At 47.2% G+C, this 25,743-nt stretch overlaps 1 pseudogene; it reads right to left on the bottom strand.

Annotated features, from left to right (window-relative positions):
* Positions 1-21,018: 21,018 nt before the first annotated feature.
* Positions 21,019-24,077, bottom strand: LOC119035969 (septin-7-like; annotated as a pseudogene).
* Positions 24,078-25,743: the final 1,666 nt, after the last annotated feature.

Below are 25,743 nucleotides of genomic sequence, written 5' to 3'. Positions count from 1 at the left end.
ACAGTAGCCCTTGGCATTACAACTCATGGAAAATGGGCTTGCCTTTCATTACTAGAATGCATCTGTATATGAGAATTGTATGTGACCCTAAAGGTATCCAAGGATGTTTTTATCAAATTGACCCTCTAAAACAAGATTGGGTTACAGTTTATACCTCTCACCCTTACTTGTTTTTGGCAACTCCAGGGACAGCTCAAGACTTTTATAGTGAATCAACAAAAGTTTATTATTTGCCTGTCCCTTCAGGTTCCATATACGCCAGCTGTCTTACTCATCTCAGTATTATTCAGTGAAGCCTCACTACAGTTTATATAGTTAGAAGACAAACTCAAATATGGATGCCAGTTGATGTAGCCAGAGAATGGGAAGATCCCCATGGCATAATAGCGCTTAACAATGCACTGGCATCTTTAAGAATCTGATGTTTATTTGGCACTTTAATTGCATTGATTGTTTCTGCTATAGTTGCCTCGGCCACTGCAGCCACGGCAACCACTGCCCTCATTGAATCAGTTCAAACTTCTCATACTGTTGATGTTCTCTTAACCAATTCCACCTTAGAAATGCTTCAACAGGCCCAGATTGATCAAGAAATCCTGACTTGACTTTCTGCAGTTGAATCGGCACTCAACTGGATTGGAGAACACCAGGATGCGCTGGTGACCTGTCAGCAGCTGACCTGTGATCCTGGTTTCTCCAGACTGTGTGTCACCTCACAACGATGGAACTCCAGCCAGTACTCCTGGAGTGATATTCAACATCACCTAAGAGGAGCTTTGGCACTTTTTCTACTAATTTAAAGGGGCAAATCAATAAAGTGCAACTGGAAAGTTGCACCAACAGTTTCAGGACATTCAATGCTTAACTAAGCAGGAGATTCTTCAAACCCTTAATGATAATCTTGGCTTGTTAAACCCAAAACACTGGTTTGATGGACTCAACCTAAGACTGTGGGTCACTGGAGCTGCTGGTTGTTTACTGAGTTTAATAATGTTTTATATATTATGATGCATTTACAAATCATTTGCCCAGGGTCACAAAAGAGACCAGCAAGTAGCAAGTCTTGTGGGATATACCACCGCAACAGCCTTAACAAAAAACAAAAAACAAAAAAGGGGGGAATTGTAGGGGACCGGTTTGTCTTGGCCTGGCAAATGTGACTCAGTTCTGTATGGAAAACCTACAGAAGTGAGGTGGTGGGCAGGAGCCGGACCTTCAAACTGAGTTTTCCTGTGGGAATCAGGCCTAGAAAATGCATACAGATTGTTATGGCTTGCTCTTGCTAAAACTCCATCACCCTGGTCTAAAACAATAAATGTGTATTGTCTACCTTCAAGGTAATATCCAAAGCCTGTGTGAGCTCTCCCAAGGACAGAGCTAATGAGCTCATTGACATTCCCCTCTGCATGTTATTTTCATTTCCTTGATTGTACCTAAAATGTGGACAATAATATTCTATGTAATAGATAATAAATCTTTCTCTGATGTAAGACCCAAGGAAAACAATAAAAGCCTGTCTAGGCAAGGGTTGGGGCGCTCCCCTGTTGAGGGAGTGGCCGAGATACCATAGGCACTCTCCCCTTGAGAGAGTAGTCGTGCCTGTTCCTTTTTTCTGTACAGGATTGTTTGTTGTTGCCTTTGCATTGATTCTCGTCTTCAACCACAAGAGGCGGACTCTGCTGGCCAAGGTCCGCCACAATCTTTCACCTTGGGTAATGTAATTATGACGTGCCTTAGTGTGTTCCTCTTTGGGTCCAGCTTCTTTGGGATTCTCTGAGCTTCCTGGATTTCCTGGAAGTCTATTTCCTTTGCCAGATTGGAGAAATTCTCTTTTATTATTTGTTCAAATAGTTTTCCACTTGTTGCTCTTCCTCTTCCCCTTCTGCTACCCCTATAATTTGGATGTTGGAATGTTTAAAGCTGTCTTGGAGGTTCCTAAGCCTCTCCTCATTTCTTGTTTCTTCATTCTGCTTTGATCAAATGTTTGTTTCTTTCTTCTGCTCCAAATTGTTGATTTGAGCCCCAGTTTTCTTCTTTTCACTGTTAGTTCCTGTGTATTTTTTCTTTTTTAAAGATTTATTTATTTATCTTTAGAGGGGAAGGGAAGGAGAGAGGGAGAGAAATATCAATGCATGGTTGCCTCTTGTGCATCCCCTGCTGGAAACTGGCCTGCAACCCAGACACGTGCCCTGACTGGGAATCGAACCTCGATCCTGTGGTTTGCAGGCCCATGCTCAATCCACTGAGCTACATTGGCCAGGGCCCGTATATTTTTCTTTATTTTACTTTTCATAGCCTTCACTTTTTCCTCTATTGTGTGATCACGCTCAACCATTTCTGTGAGCATCCTGATTACTAGTGTTTTGAACTCTGCATCTGATAGGTTGGCTATCTCTTCATCATTTAGCTGTTTTACTAGAGCTTTGACCTGTTCTCCTATCTGGGCCATACTTTTTTTTTCTCAGTGCACCTGTTATGTAGTAAGGGGCGGAGCCTTAGCTATCACCAGGGTGGGGCAACCCAGTCCCTGCATTGTGGGGCAGTATGTTGGGGGGGGGTCTGAGAGGGAACAGTGCTGCTCGTTCAGCTCTCTGCTGGCTTCCAGTCCCTTCCCCCACTTCTCACAAGCAAAATGGACCCTTTTGGTGCTGATTCCTGGGTGGGTGAACTGGTGCACATTCTAGGACTCTGTGGGTGCTTCCAATGAACTCTTCAGTGAAACCGGCAGTTTCTCCCACTGCCCCAATCCCCACAGGTGTTTAAGGTCAGAGGTTTTGAGGCTTTTATTTCCTTGTGCTGGAGCCCTGGGTTGTGTCGTCTGCCTCACTTCCCAGTTGTTCCTCCTGGTTTATCCTCACGCAAATGTGAGAGCACCTAGTCTGCCAGCTGCCCCCTCAGCTGCCCAGTCCTTTAACCCCCACTTTGCTGTGCATCCTCTCTGCTCTGGTTGCCTGTCTCTGCCCCTCCTATCTGTCTGGATGGATGCTTTTTCTTCTTTTTTTAAAAATATTTTATTTATTTTTAGAGAGAAGGGAAGGAGGGAGAAAGAGAGGGAGAGAAACATCAATGTGTAGTTGCCTCTCCTGTACCCCCCCTACTGGGGACCTGGCCCGCCACCCAGTCAGGGCACCTGGGAATCAAACTGGTGACCCTTTGATTCGCAGGCTGGTGCTGGAACCACTGAGCCACATCAGCCAGGCCTGCTTCTTTAACTCCTTGGTTGTCAGACTTCCATACTGTTTTGTTTTTTTTTTAAGATTTTATTTAGAGGGGAAGGGAAGGAGAGAGGGAGAGAAACATCAATGTGTGGTTGCCTCTCATAGGTCCCCTGCTGGGAACTGGCCTGCAAACCAGGCATGTGCCCTGACTGGGTATTGAACTGTGATCCTCTGGTTCACAGGCCCACCCTCAATCCACTGAGCTACACCAGCCAGGGCTGGTTGTTTTTTGTTTTCAACTTGTTTTTGTCCTTCTTCTGGTTGTGCAAGGAGGCAAAGTGTATCAACCTGTGTTTCCATCTTGGCTGGAAGTCTCTATTTATTTTTAATCTTTACAAATATCTTCACCCAAGGACATTTTTTTCATTGCTTTTAGAGGGAGAGGAAGAGGCAGGGGCCTAGGGGCGGTAGAGAGGGAGAGAGAGAGAGAGAGACATCCATATAAGAGGAACATTGATTGGCTACCTTCTCACACGAGCCCTGACCAGGGATGGAATCCACAACCTGGGTATGTGCCCTGATGGGGAATCAGACCCACGACATTTTGTTCTGCCCGACAGTGTTTCAACCGACTGAGCCACACCAGTCAGGGCTTCTTCTTCTTTCTTTCTTTCTTTTTTTAATTTTAAACTTCAAGGACACTGGTTGTTAAGAATGTCAAGGTGGTAGCCAGCTTGACAGTGTCATCACAGTTTCAGAGCTTTTCTATCTTTTGATGATCTTTCTATCTTTCTCACCCTTCTTTAGCTTGTCAGGTTATCATCTGCTTGACTTTTGCCTCCCGGTGGCTCCAGGCTTTGCATCTGTGTTCAAAGCAGGTGCAAAACACACTGCTTTAAATTGCAAGCACACGCTCCTTTCGTGACTGTCCTCCTGCCCTTTTATTTTATCGAGGTAAAAATATATATAACAGAAAACTTACAGTTGGCCCTGGCTGGTGAGGCTCAGTGGATTGCATGCTGGCCTGCAACCCCAAGAGTCACTTGTTTGATTCCCGGTCAGGGCACATGCGTGGGTTGCAGGCCAGGTCCCCAGTTGGCGGGGGGGGGGGGGATGTGCAAGAGGCAACCAATCGATGGATTTCTCGCACATTGCTATTTCTCTCCCTCACCTTTTCCCTCCCTTCCACTCTTTCTAAACATAAATAAATAAAATCTTTAAAAAGCCCTTACATGGGAACCACTGTAAAGTGAATGATCAGTAAGCTTTAGCAAATTTCCAGGGTTGTGCCTCTATGAACACTTTCTGGCTGTAGACTATTTCTTTACTCCAAAAAGAAACCTCTAAGCCGTTAAGCTGCCACTCCCTGCACTTCCCTCCCCCCAGCCTCTGGCCACTGCTAATCCACTTTCTGTCCCTGACAGAGTCAATTCCGTACATTTCATTGAAATGGCCCGAGACACACGTGGCCTTTTTTTGTCTGGTCGCTTTCCCTTAGAATGATGCTTCTCGATGTGCATCCACATATGTGGTAGCCCGTGTTAGAACCCCATTCCGTTTTCACAACTGAATAGTATTCCACCACGTGGGTATATACCCCACTTTGCTTATCCATTCATCAGCTGGTGGGCCTCTGAGTTGTTTCCACCTTGTGGCCCAATATGAATATTCGTGGACGATTTTTTGAGCATCTGTTTTCCTCTTTTGGGGGGGGTGTTAAATGTTATTTTTATTTGTATTAAAATATATTTTTTGAAAATTTTATTTCTTTTTAGAGAGAGGGGAGAGAGGGAGTGAAACATCTATACGAGAGAGAAACATTGATTGATGGCCTCCCACACGCTCCCAACCAGGAACCCGGCCCGCAACGCCGGCATGTGCCCTGACTAGGAATCAAACCCATGGCCCGCCACTTTGCGGGACCACGCTCAGCCAAGCGAACCCCACTGGCCAGGGCATCAGAAGTGGGGTGGCGGCGTGAGCTTTTGTTACAGCCTGGCAGCCACCCTGGCCGTCCACCGTTCTGTCTGACCACTCCTCGCTTGCCCCTTCCCTCCCAGGGGTCCGATCAAATTCTCTCTGCTCCCCAGAGGCTGGCCGGGTGTAAGGGGATCGGAGCCTGTGGGACCAGGACTAGGGCCAGGATCCGATCAGAGAACCGGCTGCCGGAGACGCAGCGGCAAGGGTGGCCACAAGGGGGCGGCAGAGGAAGCAGGAGGTGGAGGCCAAGGAGCAGAGAGGGGGTGAGAGGTGTCCCACCCTGCTGGACGGGGGGCACCCAAGGCGGGGACCAACGTGCAGCCTCTGAAGGAAACAGTGTTTACGAGATAACCATGCACTTTATTAATTTTAAATCATAAACCCACCCACCAAAAATGTCCAGATAATTTATGAGAATTGGAACAATTGGAGTCAGGTCCCTGCCTCAAAATAATAGAATCCACTGATAACGAAATCTGTAAACTTAATCCCATAAGTAGGACACATTGGAAAACACCTTTCAAAACCTCAGGCAATCACAAAGTACAAGAACCGAACCCACACCCAAGGCCACAGTGACGGAAAACACTTTCTAGAGAACTTCTGTAAAGTCCAAATGAAGAAATAAACAATAGACTTCGATTGGATTTTTAAATTTTTTTTGCGTGATTTTATTTGCTTGCTTTCCCACGCAGGGGAAGGGAGGGGGAGAAACATCCATGTGCAAGAGAAACATGGGCCGGCCGCCTCTCGCAAGTCTCCAAGTGGGGACCTGGCCTTTGACCCACGCGTGGGCCCTGACTGGGAGTCCCTCGGGCCGCCTCTCAGTTGGAAGGCAGGCTTTCAATCTGCTGAGCCACAGCAGCCGGGGCTAAAGGACATATTTAGATTGTAAATCTCAGTCATGTACAAAAGTGTCAATTATCACTGCCCGGCCAAAACAACTTGTGGATTCAATACAATTCAAATTAAATGACCGCCGAGGCTGGTCTATGTCCCTTGGGGAGCTCCCGAGCAGCCCCGCCAAAGCCGGACATCCACCCCGCGCAGCAATCCCGCTCCTAGGCCCGAGAACGCCCAGAAATATCATGTGCACCCCGAATGCCCCAATGAATACGGCGCACACGACTTCCAAAGGTAGAGAAGCGTATTCTGGTTACAGAAGAGTAACCCACCACCAAGGCCCATGAACCCCAGCTTCCTCCACCCCCCTGGGCCCACCCGCGGGAAGAGAAGCCCTACAGATCCAGCAACTCGGGTCCCGAGTCGTCTCCACTCCTGGAGTCCTCATCTTTGGGACACCCAGACTGCGAGGAGGAGGGACCCTGTAAGGGACCTCGGGACGACAGAATGTCTGCCAATGTGGGACCCTCATAGAGGTCTGAGTCGAAACCCGAGATGCAGGGATCTTCAAACCAGCCCGGGGCCGCACCTGGGGCCGCGTCTGGGGCCGCGTCTGGGGCCGCGTCTGGGGCCGCGTCTGGGGCCGCGTCTGGGGCCGCGTCTGGGGCCGCGTCTGGGGCCGCAGCTTCGGCGGTGGTGGGAGCGGCGGCCGGGACCGGATTCTGGGCATCCTGAGTGGTATCCCACGGTACCTGGCTGTAGCTGGAGGTGCTGGTTTCTGTGGCTACCATGCCTCCAAAGACGTAGGGTGGAGAGGAGCTGTGGAAACCAGGGCCCTCCGCGGACGCAGTTCCCCCGGGGACTGTAGCATCCCCGGAGAACCCAGGAGCTTTAACCTCCCCCGAGAACCCACGGGGTGAATTGACTCCGAAGTACCCAGGAGGAAAAGCGACCCCGGAGAACCAAGGGGCCGAAGAGCTTCCGTAGAACCTAGGGGTCGAGGTGAACTCTAGGTTCTCAGCGAACTCGGGACCCGCGGCGGAAGGCTCAGGCATCGGCTCAGGGGCTGGAACGGCGTCTCCGGGGTCCTGGGACGACTCCTCCGCTGCCCCGCCGGGCTGTTGGGTTGCTTCCTGAGACTTTCTGTATTTGGCCCGACGGTTCTTGAACCACACCTGCAAGGAGAGGGGACAGGGAGGAAGGGTGAGAGGACAGAAACTTGGAGCTCCCACCTCCGCCCGGGGTGAGGCGGCCCGGGAAAGAAAGGCCCGCGGTCCTGGCGCTTCTCCCTCCGCCCCCGCCCCCGACTTTTGGCTCCAAGGTTCAGTGGCCGCGGCCTGGGACCCCCAGGGGCCAGGACGCTCTGTGCCACGGACGATCCCGGGTTCAGAGAGGCCCTGAGGCCCAGGCATGGGGAGAATCCAGGGCAGCAGTTTGGGATTCAATGCCTTGGCGGGTTTGCACTACACAGGGCTCGGGGGGGGGGCTCGGGACTGGGCCTTGAGTCCCTATGGGGGACCCCTTGCATTCTGTGCGACCCAGGGCAGCACTCGGCTGCTCTGGTCCCTGGTCCGCGCCAGCTGCGGTGCAGGACGCGGGCGAGCGGCCTGTGGGGTGGACGACCAGGGAGCGGTTGGGCCTTACCTGTACTTGCTGTTCCTGGAGGCTAAGTGTGGCCGCGAGGGTCTCTCGCTCCTCGTAGGAGGGATAATGGTTGTTGTGGAAGAATGTCTCCAGCTCCTCCCGCTGTTCCACGCTGTACACCGTCCGCTGCTGGCGCACCCGCCCCTTTCGGGTGTTTGGGGACATCGAGAAGCCTGGATGCAGAGGAAAACGGGGTCGAAGGAGCCCCCCACACAGTCCCCCGACCGCCCCACCAGGGCCGGGCCCCCGAGACCAGGTGGATATGGGGGTGCGGACCAAGGCCCGAGCTCTGGGGAGGCCAGCCTGAGCCTCTACCTTCCAGCCCCGGCCCCCACACTGGTCTAGCCTCGGTCTCCACATCTTCGAAACGGGCGCAAAAACAGCTCATGTGTTCCTGTCACAGGGCCGCAGCCCGCGAAAGCAGGCAGGGGGTCCAGCTCACCCAGACTCGCGCCCCGCTGGTCCCCGGCTCACCCGGGCCTCGCCACGCTCCACCCGCTGCCGGGAGCCACGCCAACACCCGCAGGAGGCCGCTCTGTGCCAGGGCCCTGCTCATCACGCTCCCCCTAATATCCTTCCACCCCCAAACTCACTAGGCCCTCCTAGACAAGGGGCCGCGGCCTGCATGTCCAGGCGCCGGGCAGCCTTGGCCCCGGGACCCGGGACCCAGGACCCGCCGGTTGGCTGTACAGTCTCGCTCCTCCGCCTCGTCCCTCTTCTTGCACGTCGGCCCAGATTCACCCTCGGACGACTCGGGCTTCACCTCGGATGCTCCTGCATGTGAGGCTGAGTTCCAGGTCTGGGCCTTAAATACCCCTGGGTGGGACCCAAGGGTTCTGGGAGACCCTCTTGGCCCTCCTCCCCACTGCCTCAGGGGATGAATAGGTCATTAATCCGTTTATTAAGGGCCCACCGTGTGCAGGACCGTTATTCGAACTAGAAACCTCAGGGAAAACACTGCCTGGAGCTGTATCTGGGGGGAGGGGCGTGGGGTGGGAGGGGTAGGTGATGTAAAAATGGCGAGAAGCCAGCTTATTCTAATCGGTGTGAGTGACAGTTCGCTGGGGTCACGTGCAGAAAGAAACAAAGCGGAGCGATCTCAGGGTTGGGGTCACCTCGCCGCCCCCCGCCCCGAACTGCCGTCTCCTGGCTTAGCACAGCCTCCCGCTCTCAGGGGTCTCCTGCTTCTTGTGTTCAGCCCTCACCTGAGGGTGTGGTTTTACCGATTTTAGAGAAAGTGGAAGAGAGATAGAGAGAGAGAGAGAAAAAAAACATCGATATGAGAAAGAAGCATCTACCCATTTATTGCTGTAATTGGCTGGACTGGGGATCGAACCCTCAACATTGGTAAGTGCCCTGACCAGGAGTAGAACCTGGGATCTTCTTGAGCATGGGGACGATGCTCCAAGCAACCATGCCACCCAATCAGGGCAAGGGCGTTCGTGTGGAATGGGGACAGAGTCTCATTTTGAGATGGCGGCCAGAGCCCTGGAGGTGGGTGATGGCCCACCCACCTTCAGTGGCAAGAGGCACCAGTGGGAAGGTGCCTCTTGCCACTGAAATGCACAAGTACAGACGGTCAAAATGCGGCCCCTCAGGTTCCGTCTACCCCACCCCAGTTAAGAAGTCAGAAGCGTCCCAGCCCTGGGTGGTGCATTGTCAGGGCCCTGGGGTCGTTCCATGGTGGGGTGTCTTATGCAGAAGCGAAGAAGGATGGAGTGTGGTCACCAGGTGATTTGTGTAGAAGATGTCACTCGGGGGAGTCTGGAAGGGTGACGTGCTGGTCTTGTGGTTTGGACAATGCTTGTGTTTCTGTGCTCAGAGAGGGTTACCAAGAGGTCTGATGGAAGTGTGTCCGTGTCTGTGTGTGTTTTGTGAAAGCGTTTCTACTCAGCAGGAGGGCACCCAGGTGGGGAGCCCCCAGGTGCCAGGGCAGCTGGCAGGGGGCGGCAGCTGTGAGGACCGCTTTTGTCTTTCTTGGGTTGAGCAAACTGCCTTGGATTCAAAGGCCAAGTGCGGGGTCTGTCGAGCTTTGAATTCCTCAGAGGCCTCCATCTCTGTCAGCTGGTTCACCTCCCAGCCCCACTTGTTTTTTTCCCCCGCCCACAGGATAGAATTGAGGGCCAAGAGAGAACCCGCTCTTGGCTCCAGGGTGAGTGCCTAGGCCAAAGTCACAGTCAGCCTGGTCCCCAGCCTGCAAGGGATCGAATCAAAAGATCATAACTTGCTCCTGGAAACCCAGCCACCCTCAGTGTTCCCGCCACCTCGAGCCAGCCATTTCAAGGTTCCAGCGCCCACCAGGAACCCCCAGGGGCTTTTAAAATCCAAATTGGTGGGCTTCACCCCCAGATGTAATAGGCCCAAGGTTGGGGCCCCAAGATGTACATTTCTAATGCATTCCCTGGTAGTGCTGATTCACTGGTGTACCTCAGGGAACATACTCTGAGAACCACTTCTACCTTGTCCCTGGCCTTGGCCCTAGGGCTCAGCTTGTTTCAGGACGGGAAGAGGCCACTGGACCAAGGGGACCAAGGAAGGGGTGACCAGGGGCAGATCGTGGGGCACTCTGATGTTCTTCCCAGGAAACACAGAGAGAGAGAGAGAGAAAGAGAGATAAGCAATTATCTGATAGTGTTCTGATGTATCAACTCCAATTTGGTAGGTAACGCTGAACAGATTTCCAAAGTTATTTTACTTCCCATCCTGATCCAAAACAAGTATCGTCTCGTCTTTTTTCTTTCTTTTTCAAGATTTTCTGTCTTTCCTTTTAGAGAGAGAGGGTGGGTCAGGAATCTAATCAGTGCCCTTCTGCTTTATGGGACAACACCCAGCCAACTGACCTGCCCTAGTCCTGGACTCTGTGATTACGAGGGATAAGGTGTGTCGCCGATCATCCCTGTGCTTATATTTCGTATTTCCCTCTTGAGCCATGAGGTGAAGTTAAATACCTTTCCCTTCATCATGATCTACTTTAAATCCTCTCCCCCCCTTCCCTGTTCTTTTATAGAGTTGTTAATGTAGAGATCACACCCAGATTTTGGTAGAGTTCCTCCTCTAACCCGAAGTATTTGGCATTATTGTAAATGGTATCCATTTATGCCAATGTGTTGCCTCATTGTTTGTGGGTGGAGTATAAAAACAATCACCCCATTTGTTTTTTAGATTTTTGTTTATTTACTTTTGCAGGGAGTGGAAGGGAGGGAGAAAGAGGAAGAGAAATAGCAGTGTGACTGAGTCGCCATTGCAACCCAGGCATGTGCCCTGACTGGGAATCGAACCAGCGAACTTTTAGTTCTCAGGCTGGCACTCAGTCCACTGAGCCACAGCAGCCAGGACAAACTAAATGTGTTTTATTGACTTGTATATCCAGTAACCTTGTGGATAAATTTTCACATGAATGTTCAATAATTATCTATAGATTCTTCTGGGTTTTCTACCTAAAGACTCATGACATCCTTTAAAAAACTGTAGTTTTCTTATAGGTGTAGTACAACCTACTTCACTTAATTCATTGGCCACAGCCAGGGAAGTCCGGCTTTAAATAAGTGATATTGAAATGCAGGAAAAAATGAGTCTACTTCAAAAATCTAACATTATGCTAGAGTTTTCCTTTTCATTTACCAAGGAAAGTCACTATGCTTTTTATAGTTAATACATGCTAAGTTTCTTGGCTAGTCTTGGTTTCTCTTTGGAAGCCTCAAGTCCAGTGCAGTTGGTGAGGATTGGTTAGGCTCCTGGGAACAGCGGTACCTTCCCTCTGTAACCTGCTGACTGTAGAAGCAGATGAAGTAGACGTATATCGGGGTTTCGTGTATTAATATTTCACCCTCATTTCCATGTCCAGCTAAATAAATTGTACTTGTTGTGGTCATTCTCTTCTACTTTCCTCTCATGTGATTTTCAGAAATTAAAAAAACAGTAAGATACACTTCTTTTTTTAAAAAAAAATTCCCTGAAAGGTTACTCTTTATAAAGCATAGCGACAATTATATGCTTACTACTGGCTCCTGGGTAGACGTGAATTTCTAAAACTGATATTCTAGGATCATCTTTAAAATTGCTCAGTCTCTGATGTACAGCCTCATCTTTTTTTTTTTACCTTGCTGATATAATAATTTCTTCCCTAAAATGAGAATGATATGTTTTTATATGAAGTTGGGATCTATGTTTTCCCGAAAAGAAAGTATTGGGGGAAATTGATAGCCATTTTAAGACACAACACAGTGACTAGAGAGTGACTTGTTTTTGCAGCCCGGTGGCTTGTTTTGGCCCAAAGAGGCCAAAAGTCTCTTCTGGTGTCTCTGGACTATTTATCGTCTACATGCCAGAGATAACGCTCTGCCTCTTCTGCTTCTGTAAACTGCCTCCTGCTTTTGCGCCAGAAGTAAGGGTCTGAAGGACAGGCTCTCCCTTGCTCTACAAAATTAACTGCTCCCCCGCTGCTCAGGGCCCAGAATTTGGAGATTGACTCCTCTGGGCCCGCGCGAAAAATAAAGTTCCACTCCATACATCCGGAGGCGGCTGAGTTGTTTTCTGTAACAAAAGCATATACTGAGAGCCCTGTAAAAGTTACTTCTACAAATACCAAAGCTTATAGGAAAATAGGACTGGGCAAGTCACTCGAAATTTATGCAACTTTGTAATCAGAGAACTAAAAAAAAAAAAAAAAAAAAGGAAAAGCCCAATAACAGTCTTGGTTGAAATATTAGCCTCATGCATGAAGGTTTGTTGAAAATAATACATAATTATTTTAGGAACATAGAACTTTGCCTTAAAGGTACAGGTGAAGGCAGTTACATGGCGAAGAATGTAAAGAAGGGCTGGCCCTGCTGACTGACAGGTGTGGTAAAAACACACAGGTAGGGTTGCCAGAGGGGAGGGCTGTTGGGAGATGGGTGAAGAAGGTGAAGGGACTGAAAACACCAGAGTGGTGGCCACAGAGCAGAAGCAGGGCCATGAAGTACAGCTGACGAAGTACAGTCAATGATGTTGTGAACGGGGTGTGGTGTCAACTGGGTCCTGAGACTGTCAGGAGGACCACTTTGTAATGCACACGATGGTCTCACCACTGTGTTACACGCCTGAAATGAATAAAAAACAATATTAAATGGACATTAGAATCTAAATGAATTTTTAAATAAAAATCAATAGAAATAGCCCTGGCTGGTGTAGCTCAGTGGACTGAGAGCAGGCCTGGGAACCAAAGGATCGTGGTCGGATTCCCAGTCAGGGCACATGTCTGGGTTGCCGACCAGTTCCCAGCAGTGACCAGTTCCCAGCAGGGGATGCACCAGAAGCAACCATACATTGATATTTCTCTCCTTCCCTTCCCCTCTAAAGATACATAAATAACAAATAAATAAATTTCGCATTTACTCAAAAAACCCAATAGAAACCATTTTAAAGCATAATTATGGAGTATCACTGAGCATTGAGCACTCCTAAGACGGAGCTGTGACCCAACCCGGGATAAGTTGCTGAGGGACCGGGCGCTGTGCCCAGGCCGTGTTGTGCATCCAGTGCTCCTGAGCCTGGCGTCCGCAGCTGCACGGTGTGCTTTGCATTCATTCAGCTGCCTTTGCATGCAGGTGCAGATGTTAACATGCTGGGAAGGACTGTGTAAGAACCCAGGTGACTTCCGCCCCTTTCCGAAATCATTTGCTCACTTGCCACGCCTGTGTAAGCGAACGCGCATGTGTGAATCAAGGGATGGGGCAGGACGGATTTTACTCGCTGTTTTCTGCGAACACACTTTCTTCCCAACTTTGCTCTCACTGGTCCCTGGGACCGGAATACTCTTCACGTTCTGTCTGCCTTCTCTTCCTCCGGACTCTTATTCGATGTAAAGGCCCATCTCAAATGTCACTTCCTCCATAAAACACATCTTGATGCTCTTAACCCAATGTGAATAATTGTCATATACTCAGAACACACCTTTTAAAAGCGATTTTTATTAGGCCTCATATGATGCTATTTTAGTATTTCTCTTTTTCTCCCTTCTTGGCTGTTTCCTAAAAGCCACTACGGGGCTAATTTATCCTGTCAGGAAGTTTTAAGTGTGAATCTCTGTAACCTGAGAAAAAACCCTACACCTATATGTATAAATGCTACTCTATTTGTGTTAATTTGAATCATACTTTATATACTGAAGGCATAGAGATCTTTGCAGTGTTGATTATTTGTAATGGTACCTTGATACATGAGATGCGCTGCTGAAGAGACATTTAAATGCTTTCGATTTTTGTTGGTAAATACGCTTTCAAAAATGCTACTTATAAATTTACCAAAGAAGTGTTCAGGGAAAGCTGCTGTTGTTTGTGAGTCGCTGGGTCTTTGGTGTGTTGAATGAACTTTCAGAGACAACGTTCTGTATCAGGTTTTACAGGAGGTTATTAACCAGACCACTTTAAATGGGTCAGGATCGCAAAGTGTCCTCAATGCTACGACATTGACTTAACAAGTCCTTAATTGCAAGAGTAAATAGGAAGTTGTAAGTTAAAACTTTTAGAGAGAGAAGTTCGGGGCGGGGGGCTACTTTCTTCTCTGAAAATACAAAGATGCTGAGAAAAATACTTAAAGTAAACTCTACCCCACTAATGGGGAATTTGGGTCCTGACATGTACCTTTAAAATTAGAAATAAAAACAGCCCTGGCTGGTGTAGCTCAGTGGATTGAGCACGGACGGGCCTGCAAACCAAAAGATCCCAGTTCGATTCCCAGTCAGGGCACACGCCTGGGTTGCAGGCCAGTTCCCAGCAGGGGACACATGAGAGGCAACCGTACATTGATGTTTCTCTCCCTCTCTCCTTCCCCTCCCCTCTGAAGATAAATAAATAAAATCCTTAAAAAATTAGAAATAAAAATATACACTCTTTAGCACCTATTGATTTTAGAATTGCTATGTATATATATTACATTTATATGTATTAAATTTAATATAATTAAAACTGTGATAGGCACAGCTGAAAAAAAATTACATAGTTTTCTTTCTTTCTAAACCAGGAGACCCTTTATGTCCTTTCCTCCCTTGATTGCATCTTTCTCTCCTGCTGAGTGGGGGCCATCGGAACGGTGCCCAGAGGTGACGAGGACCTGGTGGCCCCGTCTCACTCCCAGGGATGGAAGAAACTTGCAGCCCTTCAAGGTCAAACATGGAGTTTCCTGCAGGAAAATTCTGCAGATGCCCGTCATTGAATCAAGGTATTCACTTCTCTTCTTCATTTCTAAGAGTTTGTTATCTCTTATAAAAAAACAGATTTTGAAGAAAAGGAGCCCTGGCTGGTGTGGCTCAGTGGATTGAGTGCTGGCCTGCAAACCAAAGGGTCACTAGTTCGATTCCTAGTCCGGGCACATGCCTGGGTTGTGGGCTGGGTGCCCTGTACAGGGACATGTAGGAGACCACCACATGTTGATGTCTCTCTCTCTCTTTCTCCTTCCCTTCCCCTCTCTAAAAATAAATAAATAAAATCTTGAAAAATAAGAAAGAAAAAAAGAGAGCACAAGTTTTTTTTTTTATTAAATAAATTTATTTATTTTTTTTGAATTAATTATGCTGTTACAGTTGTTCTATTCCCCCCTTCATTCCCCTCCACCCTGCCCCCCCAACCCCACCATTACCCCCCTTTAGTTTATGTCCATGTGTCTCAAGCCCTTTAGGTTCTATATTTCCCATACTATTCTTGCCCCCCCCATCTAATTTCTATCTACTGTCTATGCTACTTGTTTTCTGTACCTTCTCCCCCCGTCTCCTCCTCCCACTCCCCTGTTGCTAACCCTCCTTGAGATCTTCATTTCTATGTTTCCACTCCTGATCTAGCTGTCCTTTTAGTTTGCTTTCGTTTTAGGTGTGGTTGTTAATAACTGTGAGTTTGTTGTCCTTTCACTGTTCATGTTTCTTTAACTTCTTTTTCTTAGATAAGTCCCTTTAACATTTCATATAATAAGGGCTTGGTGATGATGAACTCCTTGAATTTGGTCTTATCTGAGAAGCACCTTATCTGTCCTTCCGTTCTAAATGAAAGTTTTGCTGGGTAGAGCAATCTTGGTTGTAGGTCTTTAGATTTCATGACTTGGAATATTTCTTTCCATCCCCTTCTTGCCTGTAAGGTCTCTTTTGAGAAATCTGCTGACAGCCTGATGGGGACTCCTTTGTAGGTGATTGTCCCCTTACCTCTTGCTGCTTCCAGGATTCTTTCCTTCATTTTAATTTTGGCTAATGTAATTATGATATGCCTTGGTGTGTTTCTTCTTGAGTCCAACTTTTTTGGTACTCTCTGAGCTTCTTGGATTTCTTGGAAGTCTATTTCCTTTGCCAGATTGGGGAAATTTTCTTTTATTATTTGTTCAAATAGTTTTTCCACTGGTGGTTTTGTCTTTCCCCCTTCTGGTACCCCTATAATTCGGATATTGGAGCGTTTATAGATGTCCTGGAGGTTCCTAAGCTTTTCCTCATTTTTCTGAATTCTTATTTCTTCATTCCATTCTGTTTGATGATTTTTTTCTTCTTCCTTCTGGTTCACTCCTTTGATTTGAGTCCCAGTTTTTTTTTTCATCTCTATGGTTTTCCTGTGGAATTCCATTCATTTCCCTTAATTTAGCCTTCATATGTTTCTCTAATTTGTGGCTATAGTCCACCAGATCTGTGAGGAAGCTGATGACCAGTGTTTTAAACTGTGCGTCTGAGAGATTTGCTATTTCTTCGTCACTTAGATTTATCTGTGGGGCTTTGAGGTCTTCCTGCGACATTTTTGGTCTGTTCTGGCCCTTTAAGTGGGAGGAGCGGCGCCTTGGATTCCCAGGTTGCTGGGTTGTGACGCTGTATGTGGGGGCGTGGTCAGAGCGGGGAAATGGCAATGGCGCCACCGCTGCCGCCGCGCCGCCAGTCCAAGCGCTCACTCCCTCACCCGCGTGCAACCAGGCAACCTCAGTCAACTCGCTGCCACCGCCTCCCCACTGACTCCTCCGTAGTCGCTCACCCGGTGGGCCGCTCGGTTGCTCACTAGGTCCAATCCTGGGTTTGGAACCCGTGCGACTGGATTCGTGCGTCTGGATTCCGCGCCCGGGTCGACTCCCTTGTAACTCCTCACCCGACGCCGGTTTCGCCCCTTACCGGTTGGGCCGAAGAATTTGTTGTTAGCGGACTTCCGAAAAGTTCAGTTTTCCGTGTTCTGGTTGTGTTTTCTGATGCTAATATTTAGTTGTCCCTAAACTTGGTTGTGTGAGGAGGCAGGCACATCCACCTTAAACCTCCATCTTGGCGGAAGTGAGAGCACAAGTTTTAAAAAAAGAGAAAAAACTGCATTTGGAGGTTTTATCAGCTGCTTCTCTTGTATATATTCAGATGATAGGATGTTCTCTTTAGGATGATGAAGTGGCCAACGACCTTCCTTGGTTTTTGACTATCAAACGCTTCTTGCGTCCCTGAGACATTATTCCCGAAGTGGATGCATCCAGGCTGGGATGCACGAGTCAGTTCTCCCTCACACACGCCGGGCCCTGTGGGGCAAGGTTTCACACAGGACACGGCTGTCCGGGCTCAGGGCCAGTGCCTTCCCTTCATTTTAATGTTCTCTGCCAGGTTTTTGGACAGTGAGGTTGAGCAGGCCTCCTGAAATAAAATGCAAAAGGTTTCCTCTCTGACAAGGCCTCGAAAGTTTGCATGAGGCCATTGTAATCTCTTTCTTAGTTGTTACGTGACATCCTTTGAGGAAGCCAAATGCTCCAGGAGTGTTTTTTTTTTTGAGAAAATTAAAAATGATAGATTGCTGTTCTTTAATAGACTTCCTATTTTGTGTATGTGTTTGCTTTGGGTAGTTGTATTTCTGGTCAGTTGTGTTTTGCTAGGAATGTATCATTTAAGTTTTCAAAATTTTTGGCATAAAACTGTCCATAATGTCCTCTGGCCATTCTTAGTGTCTTTGTGTGTGTGTGTGTGTGTGTGTGTGTGTGAAAAGGAAAGGAAAGGTTTATTCAAAGCTATACAGACTTAAAGTAGTGACTCAATGTCCCCATTAATATATCAAAGTCCTTTAGAATAACTACAGACGCCCACAGCACTTCCTTCTCCCCCTGCTCTAATTCGGGGGACTGTAACTCTGGAAAAGAAGCAAACATCCGTGTTTCAGGCTGCTGGCACCATCAGCTGTGTCACCGTCCAGGCAGGATCTCTGATTAATCCAAAGCCATGTGGCACCTTCTCATGACTTACTACTGGCAAAGAGTTCTTTCACCTTCTTCCAGGCAAAGTCTCTCCTGCTTCCCAGGCCATGTGGCCAGAGGGAGCGTCCCAAAGCCCCGTGGGCCTCTTCTACCAGAGCTGCAGGGGTCTGCACTCTGCCAAAAGTGCGTGGCTTTTTTCTCCTCTCCCCTGGGTGCAGGAGTCCCCATTCTGACCGAAAGTGCGTAGTTCTCCCTCTTGTGTGGCCAAGAGGAGGTCCTCATTCTGCCCAAACTGCATGGCTCTCCTGTTCTTAGTGTCTTTTTTTTTTTTTAAATTGATTATGCTGTTACAGTTGTTCTATTCCCCCCTTCATTCCCCTCCACCCTGCCCCCCATCCCCACCATTACCCCCCTTTAGTTTATGTCCATGTGTCCCAAGTCCTTTAGGTTCTATATTTCCCATGCTATTCTTGCCCCCCCCCCATCTATTTTCTATCTACTGTCTATGCTACTTATTTTCTGTACCTCCTCCCCCCATCTCCTCCTCCCACTCCCCTGTTGCTAACCCTCCTTGAGATCTTCATTTCTATGTTTCCACTCCTGATCTAGCTGTTCTTTTAGTTTGCTTTCGTTTTAGGTGTGGTTATTAATAACTGTGAGCTTGTTGTTCTTTCACTGTTCATGTTTCTTTAACTTCTTTTTCTTAGATATGTCCCTTTAACATTTCATATAATAAGGGCTTGGTGATGATGAACTCCTTGAATTTGATCTTATCTGAGAAGCACCTTATCTGTCCTTCCGTTCTAAATGAAAGTTTTGCTGGGTAGAGCAATCTTGGTTGTAGGTCTTTAGATTTCATGACTTGGAATATTTCTTTCCAGCCCCTTCTTGCCTGTAAGGTCTCTTTTGAGAAATCTGCTGACAGTCTGATGGGGACTCCTTTGTAGGTGATTGTCCCCTTAGCTCTTGCTGCTTCTAGGATTCTCTCCTTCATTTTAATTTTGGCTAATGTAATTATGATATGCCTTGGTGTGTTTCTTCTTGAGTCCAACTTTTTTGGTACTCTCTGGGCTTCTTGGATTTCTTGGAAGTCTATTTCCTTTGCCAGATTGGGGAAATTTTCTTTTATTATTTGTTCAAATAATTTTTCCACTGGTGGTTGTGTCTTTCCCCCTTCTGGTACCCCTATAATTCGGATATTGGAGCGTTTAAAGATGTCCTGGAGGTTCCTAAGACTCTCCTCATTTCTTTGAATTCTTGCTCCTTGACTCTTTTCTGTTTGGCCATTATTTGCTTTCTTCTGGACCACTTCATTGAATTGAGTCCCAGTTTCCTTTTCATCTCTATGGGTTTTCTGTGGAATTCCATTCATTTCCCTTAGTTTAGCCTTCATATGTTTCTCTAATTTGTGGCTATAATCAACCAGATCTGTTAGGAACCTGATGACCAGTGTTTTAAACTGTGCGTCTGAGAGTTTTGCTATTTCTTCGTCACTTAGATTTATCTCTGGGGCTCTGAGGTCTTTCTGCGACATTTTTGGTCTGTTCTGGCCCTTTAAGTGGGAGAAGCGGCGCCTTGGACTCCCAGGTCGCTGGGTTGTGACGCTGTATGTGGGGGCGTGGTCAGAGCGGGGATATGGCGGCGCCCTCTACTGCCGCAACCCACGGGGACCGCCGTCCCGGTCCAATCGCCCACTCCCTCGCCTGTCCGCTCGCCCACAGATAGGCAACCGCAGTCAACACGCAGCCCTGCCTCCCCACTGTCTCCTCAGCAGTCGCTCACCCGGTGGGTTGCTAGGTCCAATCCTGGGTCCAATCCTGGGTTTGGAACCCGTGCGTCTGGATTCGCGCGTCTGGATTCCGCGCCTGGGTCCGTCCGACCGGAGTCCTGTGCAACCCCTCACGAGACGCCGGTTTTGCCCCTTACCGGTCGGGCTGAAGAATTTGTTGTTACCGGACTTCCAAAAAGTTCAATTTTCCGTGTTCTGGTTGTGTTTTCTGATGCTCTTATTTAGTTGTCCCTAAACTTGGTTGTGTGAGAAGGTACGGCACATCCATCTATACCTCCATCTTGGCGGAAGTCTCTTAGTGTCTTTAATGTTGGATCAGCAGTCATGTCTTCCCCCTCATTCTTCATATTGTAGTTTCTCTCCTTTTCTCTTTGTCAGTGTTTGCAGGAGCTATTGATTGTATTAGTTTCCTTTGTACAAAGGAAATTAGTTTCATTTGTACAAAAATGTACAAAAAAAGTGTACGTTTTTTTTTACATCACAACCTTGTTTACGGTGTGAATTTTTTACAATGCAATTTTTTGCAATACAAAAAAATACAGAGATGCAATCCATGAATACATCTCAAAGCAGAATGATGCCTCTTTTCTTGTTAAGAGGCCACTATTCCCATTTCTAGTAGACTCAAGAGACTGCACGCAGATAGACATAGGTTGGTCGTTAGCTCCGCAATTTTGCCTAGAAATTTCCCCCTGCTACTTACCATAAAGTGAAAAAAAAAGAAAAGAAAGTTCTCTTTAGATGCTATATTCTATTTTAGCAGGGCCGGTATATGGAAAACACCTAAATTAAATATTATTAGCAAAAAGAAGCAGTAATGAGATTCTGGCTAAGAGGGCCCAAAGTGAGAATGATATATATGTAAAGAATCCAAAACAACAAGCAAACAAAAAGAGGCTGTTATAAAAAAGCAAGTACATACATTCTTTTTTTCCACGTGCATTTTTAAACAAGGAAAGTGTCAAAAACAGTGTCCTCTGTGTTCGACAAAATTACATTATTGTATGTGTTGCACTGGTTGAACGCTTCGTGTTATACTTGTGAGGGAGAAGCACAGTTTGCATCATATTAGGACTATGTATCCTCGGCGAAAACTGTTCAGCATCCTCTTCTTTTGGAATATCCTGTAAACAGTCAAAAGCACCAGAACATGATGGTACAACAGTAAACTGTTTTCTTGCATTAAATCGAAGACGCCTGTTTCGTTAAAAAAAACAACATAGGAAAGGTCTTAGAGTTGTTAGTTTCTAAGTACGCAACACCCTAGACAATTCTAGGCATCTTCATCTTCATCAAGAACAAAACAATAATAATAATTCTGCCATGCTGTTAAGTCCACCAGTAAGGATGAGACCAGTGCAAACTGGTCAAATGGGTCCAACAAACAATGGTGGCCAAGCCGGTGTATTGGCAATGAACAGGCAACTGGTGGTGAACGGAAGGGGTTTAGAAGGGGTTCCCTTTGTTCTTGTTCTTCTCCAAGATTCTCGGAGAAGTTCCGTTGTTCTAAACTTTGTGGTTGGGCTTCCCAGTTTGCCTTCTCACCTTCAAACCCACACCATTTCTCCTCTAGGTCTTAGTGGGGTCCTCCCAAATTCTTTTTTTTTTTTCAAATGTATCTTATCGATTATGCTATTACAGTTGTCCTATTTCCCCCCTTCATTCCCCTCCACCCTGCACACCCCTCCCCCACCATCCCCCCTTTAGTTTATGACCACGTGTCTCAAGTTCTTTAGATTTTATATTTCCCATACTATTCTTGCCCTCCCCCCATCTATTTTCTACCTACCATCTATGCTACTTATTTTCTGTACCTTCTTCCCCCTTCTCCTTCTCCCACTCCCCTGTTGTTAACCCTCCATGTGATCTTCATTTCTATGGTTCTGCTCCTGATCTAGCTGTCCTTAGTTTGCTTTTGTTTTAGGTGTGGTTGTTAATAACTATGAGTTTTCTGTCCTTTCACTGTTCATATTTTTTATCTTCGTTTTTTAGATAAGTCCCTTTAACATTTCATATAATAAGGGCTTGGTGATGATGAACTCCTTTAACTTCATCTTATCTGGGGAGCACTTTATCTGCCCTTCCATTCTAAATGAAACCTTTGCTGGATAGAGCAATCTTGGCTGTAGGTCTTTGGATTTCATGACTTGGAATACTTCTTTCTAGCCCTTTTTTGCCTGTAAGGTCTCTTTTGAGAAATCAGCTGACAGTCTGATGGGAACTCCTTTGTGGTGGTTGTCCCCTTATCTCTTGCTGCTTCTAGGATTCTCTCCTTCATTTTAATCTTGACTAATGTAATTATGATGTGCCTTGGTGTGTTCCTTCTTGGGTCCAACTTCTTTGGGACTCTCTGAGCTTCCTGGATTTCCTGGAAGTCTATTTCCTTTGCCAGATTGGGGAAGTTCTCCTTTATTATTTGGTCAGATAAGTTTTTCTCTTGCCGCTCTTCCTCTTCCCCTTCTGGTACCCCTATAAATTCGGGTGTTGGAACATTTAAAGATGTCCTGAAGGTTCCTAAGCCTCTCCTCAGTTTTTTGAATTCTTGTTTCTTTATCCTTTTCTGTTTGGTCATTTTTTTCTTTCTTCTGGTCCACTCCCTTGATTTGAGTCCCAGTTTCCTTTCCATCACAATTGGTTTCCTGTGCATTTTCCTTCATTTCAGTTAGTTTAGCCTTCATTTATTCCTCTAATTTGTGACTAAAATCAACCAGTTCTGTGAGCATCCTGATCACCAGTGTTTTGAACTGTGCATCTGAAAGTTTGGCTATTTCTCAGTCGCTTAGAGTTATGGGCTCTGGGGCTTTGAGTTTTTCTTGAGCCATAATAATTTGGTCTGTTCCTGCCTGTTATGTATGAGGAGCGGAGCCTTAGGTGTTCACCAGAGCGGAGCCACCCAGGTCACTGGTTTGTGATGCTGTATGTGGGGCGGGGTCAGAGAGGGGCAATAGCGGTCCCTTCTGCTGCTTCCCACCTCTGGGGCCTGCGTGGTCTCTCTCACTGCTGGCTCATTTGCCTGGCTTATCTGTGTGTGAATGTGTGACTGTGTTCAGCCTGCCACCTTGCTCCCTCACTGGGTCCACCCACTGCTTACCCCTCACCTGAGATCCACCAATGGCTGCCTGTGCGCCCGAGTTAGTCTGGTGGATCTTTCCTGCCCGACCCTGCTCCGCTGCTGGTTCTGCCCCTCTTACCAGTCTGGTTGAATGTTGTCAGACTTCTGTATAGTTTAATTTTTTGTGTTTTGGTTGCGGGTTTTTTTTTTTTTACTAAAACTTTGTTGTCTTTAAACTTGGTTGTGTGAGGAGGCAAAGTGTTTCCACCTACACCTCCGTCTTGGCTGGAAGTTCCTCCCAAATTCTTTTTCATTTGCTCCTGGTGCTGCTGGGGCTCAGCGTCCTTCCGCGTCTCTGGACTTTTTCTCTCACCTTCATCTCACACACCTGCTCCATCTCCATCTCCATCTCCATCTCCATCTCCATCTCCATCTCCATCTCCATCTTCTTCATCTTAGCTACGTGCTTCCTTCTTTCTTCTTCCATTTGTGCTGCTGGGCTCTTAGGAAGCTGCCTTTCATTCCGGTTATTATCAACTCTATTGTATGTCACAGGCGCCAGTTTTCTGCCCTGGTAGTTCGCCCAGTGTGCATTATTGGTGGAGTCTTTCAAGTCCTGCCGATGTGTTCTTATTTCTTAGAATTGTGAAATGACAGTGTTCACCACCTGCAACTTCGGCAACACCCCAAGGAGATTGTCTTTCTTTGACCCTTTTGCTGTTAATGTCAATGATGCTATTACTACTGACCACAGTGAGAGGTCAACGGTCCTTTATCTTTTTAACAAGCTTATTTTCTTCTTCAGCGTCTGTCTCTTGGGAATTCACATATTTTCATTTTGGGTTCCTGGGTTTCCTTCATGATCTGTTTCTTCAACTCTTGGCACTCCCCTGGTGTGAGAGCACCTGCTTCAGTAATAAGTGGAATGATGTTCACTTTTTCATGCAAACGCTTCATAAACTCAATGGCCAATGGTTTGTGTCCTAAAGCAGGGATGAAGGACAAGCAATGCTGCGCCCTGTTATCAGTTGTGTGATGTCTGTTCCCTCAAGATTCTGCATGTAGGAAGCCCTCAAATTTACTGTCAATGTAGTCAGTAACCTGCTGCTTGCAATTACTTTTAACCACCATGTCTCCAAATCCTGGGGTATCAACTACTGTGAGTAGCAACTGAACCCCATCTTCTCTGACTAAAACTTTGGATTGTTCCACCTGCAGTCTTTTTTATTCCGTGGGAAGGACCTGGATAGTCAGGAGAACACAAACCTACGAGGAACAATGTGTTAATTAGCACTGACTTTCCCAATCCAGGTTCACTTGCAACCATGACTATGAACTCAAACCCTCTCTCCACTGATTCTCTGTGTACTGGATTTGGGAGGTTTGCAAGCCCCCCATATCCTTCAAGGTTCTCCCCTTGAGCTGTCGTGGGACTGATGTTGATGTTCCTCTCCTCACTGACCCCATTTTTCCATTTTACTAGTTTCTGTTCTCATTTGCTTCTTCCCTCTGTCCTAACTGTCTTGCCTCTTGATAACGCTTAAAATAGTTAACTTTAGTCTTTGTTATTGTCTGATATCTGATATCCAATATGGCATTAATTCGAAGGAGAAATGATGGGGACATGGGAACGTTAAGAACAAATCTACGCCGATACATTTCACACCTTAGAGGAGACAGACAAATTTCCTGAGAGGTGCAAGTTCCTGGAGAGAGTTTAAAAGGTGAGCAATTGTATATCTGGTCAATCAATTTAATACATAATTAGCCTGGCTACAAACTGCTCTGGGCCCTGATGCCTCATTGGCTTGTTGAAGGAAATTGATAGCTATTTTAAGACACAGCACAGTGTCTAGAGAGTGATTGGTTTTTGCAGCCCAGTTGTTTTCTTTTGGCTTCTCTGGACCACTGCTTATCATCTGCATGCCAGAGATAACGCTCTGCTTCTTCTGCTTCTGTAACTGCCTCCTGCTTTCGCGCCAGAAGTAAGGGCCCGAAGGACAGGCCCTCCCTTGCTCTATAAAAATTACTGCTCCCCTGCTGCTCAGGGCCCAGAATTTGGAGACTGACTCCTCTGGGTCCGCGAGTAAAATAAACTTCCACTCTGTACATCCGAAAGCGGCTGAGTTGTTTTCTGTAACAGGAGAATTCTGTCACATACTTAAGGAGGAAACACTGCCTCCCACAGCCTGCTGTCCTGCCCTTGGTCTGCTCTTTCCCTGCCTGGTCTTGTTCTTCCTTCTTAGAATATGGTTTGCCCTCTGTTTTCCACTTGGTCTAGTTTCCCTCATTCTCTCATCTCTTCTCTATTTTGAGGGCGCTGAAAGCCTCATCTTTTTATTATCATTAATCTTTATCTGAGCATATGCTTTTTAAAAAAATTATTGATTTGAGAGAGAGAGAAACATCAGTCATTTGCTTCCTGCCTGTGCCCTGACCGAGGATCAAACCCCAAACCTTTTGGTGCACGGGATGATGTTCCAACCCACTGAGCTGCCTGGCCAGGGTTGCAAGCTTTGTTTCTGAAGTCACCAAACTGGAGTTGCCCTCCAGGCTGTGTGCCCTCCCAGCGTCACCCATTCTCATCTCCCAGCCTCCGTTTCCTTATTTGTCACCTGAGACACCTGCGAAAGTGGGGGTTGGATTCTGTTTAGTCTTGGGAAAGTCACTGAGCCCCTCCTAATCCATAAAATAGCAGATGGGGAGATGGCCCCTACCTCAAAGAGGGAAAAATCACAAGGGACATGCTCAGAGTGCTTAGCCCTCTTAGCTGGGCACGGGGTAAGTGAGGGCCTGCTGGAGTTCAGCTGAGATTTGATTGTCATTGTGTGTCCCCGGCATGATCTCACACAGAGGGGACAGGAGTGGGGATGGCACCCCCTAGTGAGAACTCAGATGTCCCCTGGAAGTCCCCTCCCCTGTGGGTCAGGAGTCTGAATCTAATCCCTGCTAATTCCCCTGCCCTTCTGCTGAGGCTGGGCCGTCTGGGTAAGAGGATTGGAGCATTTGCTAAATTAGTCCTGTTCGGGGACAGAGGGAAGAGCGGGAGGGGCCGGGAGATTGAGAGGGACAGGAGGGAGGATGAAGACAAGAGGGCAGAGGGAGAGATGGAGAGAGGG

The sequence above is a fragment of the Artibeus jamaicensis genome, unplaced genomic scaffold, assembly GCF_021234435.1.
Source record: "Artibeus jamaicensis isolate MK-2021 breed Jamaican fruit bat unplaced genomic scaffold, CSHL_Jam_final contig_1526, whole genome shotgun sequence".
Lineage (NCBI taxonomy): Eukaryota > Metazoa > Chordata > Mammalia > Chiroptera > Phyllostomidae > Artibeus > Artibeus jamaicensis.
The sequence above is the reverse complement of the archived record's forward strand: the minus strand, read 5'-3'. Positions and strand labels throughout refer to the sequence as shown.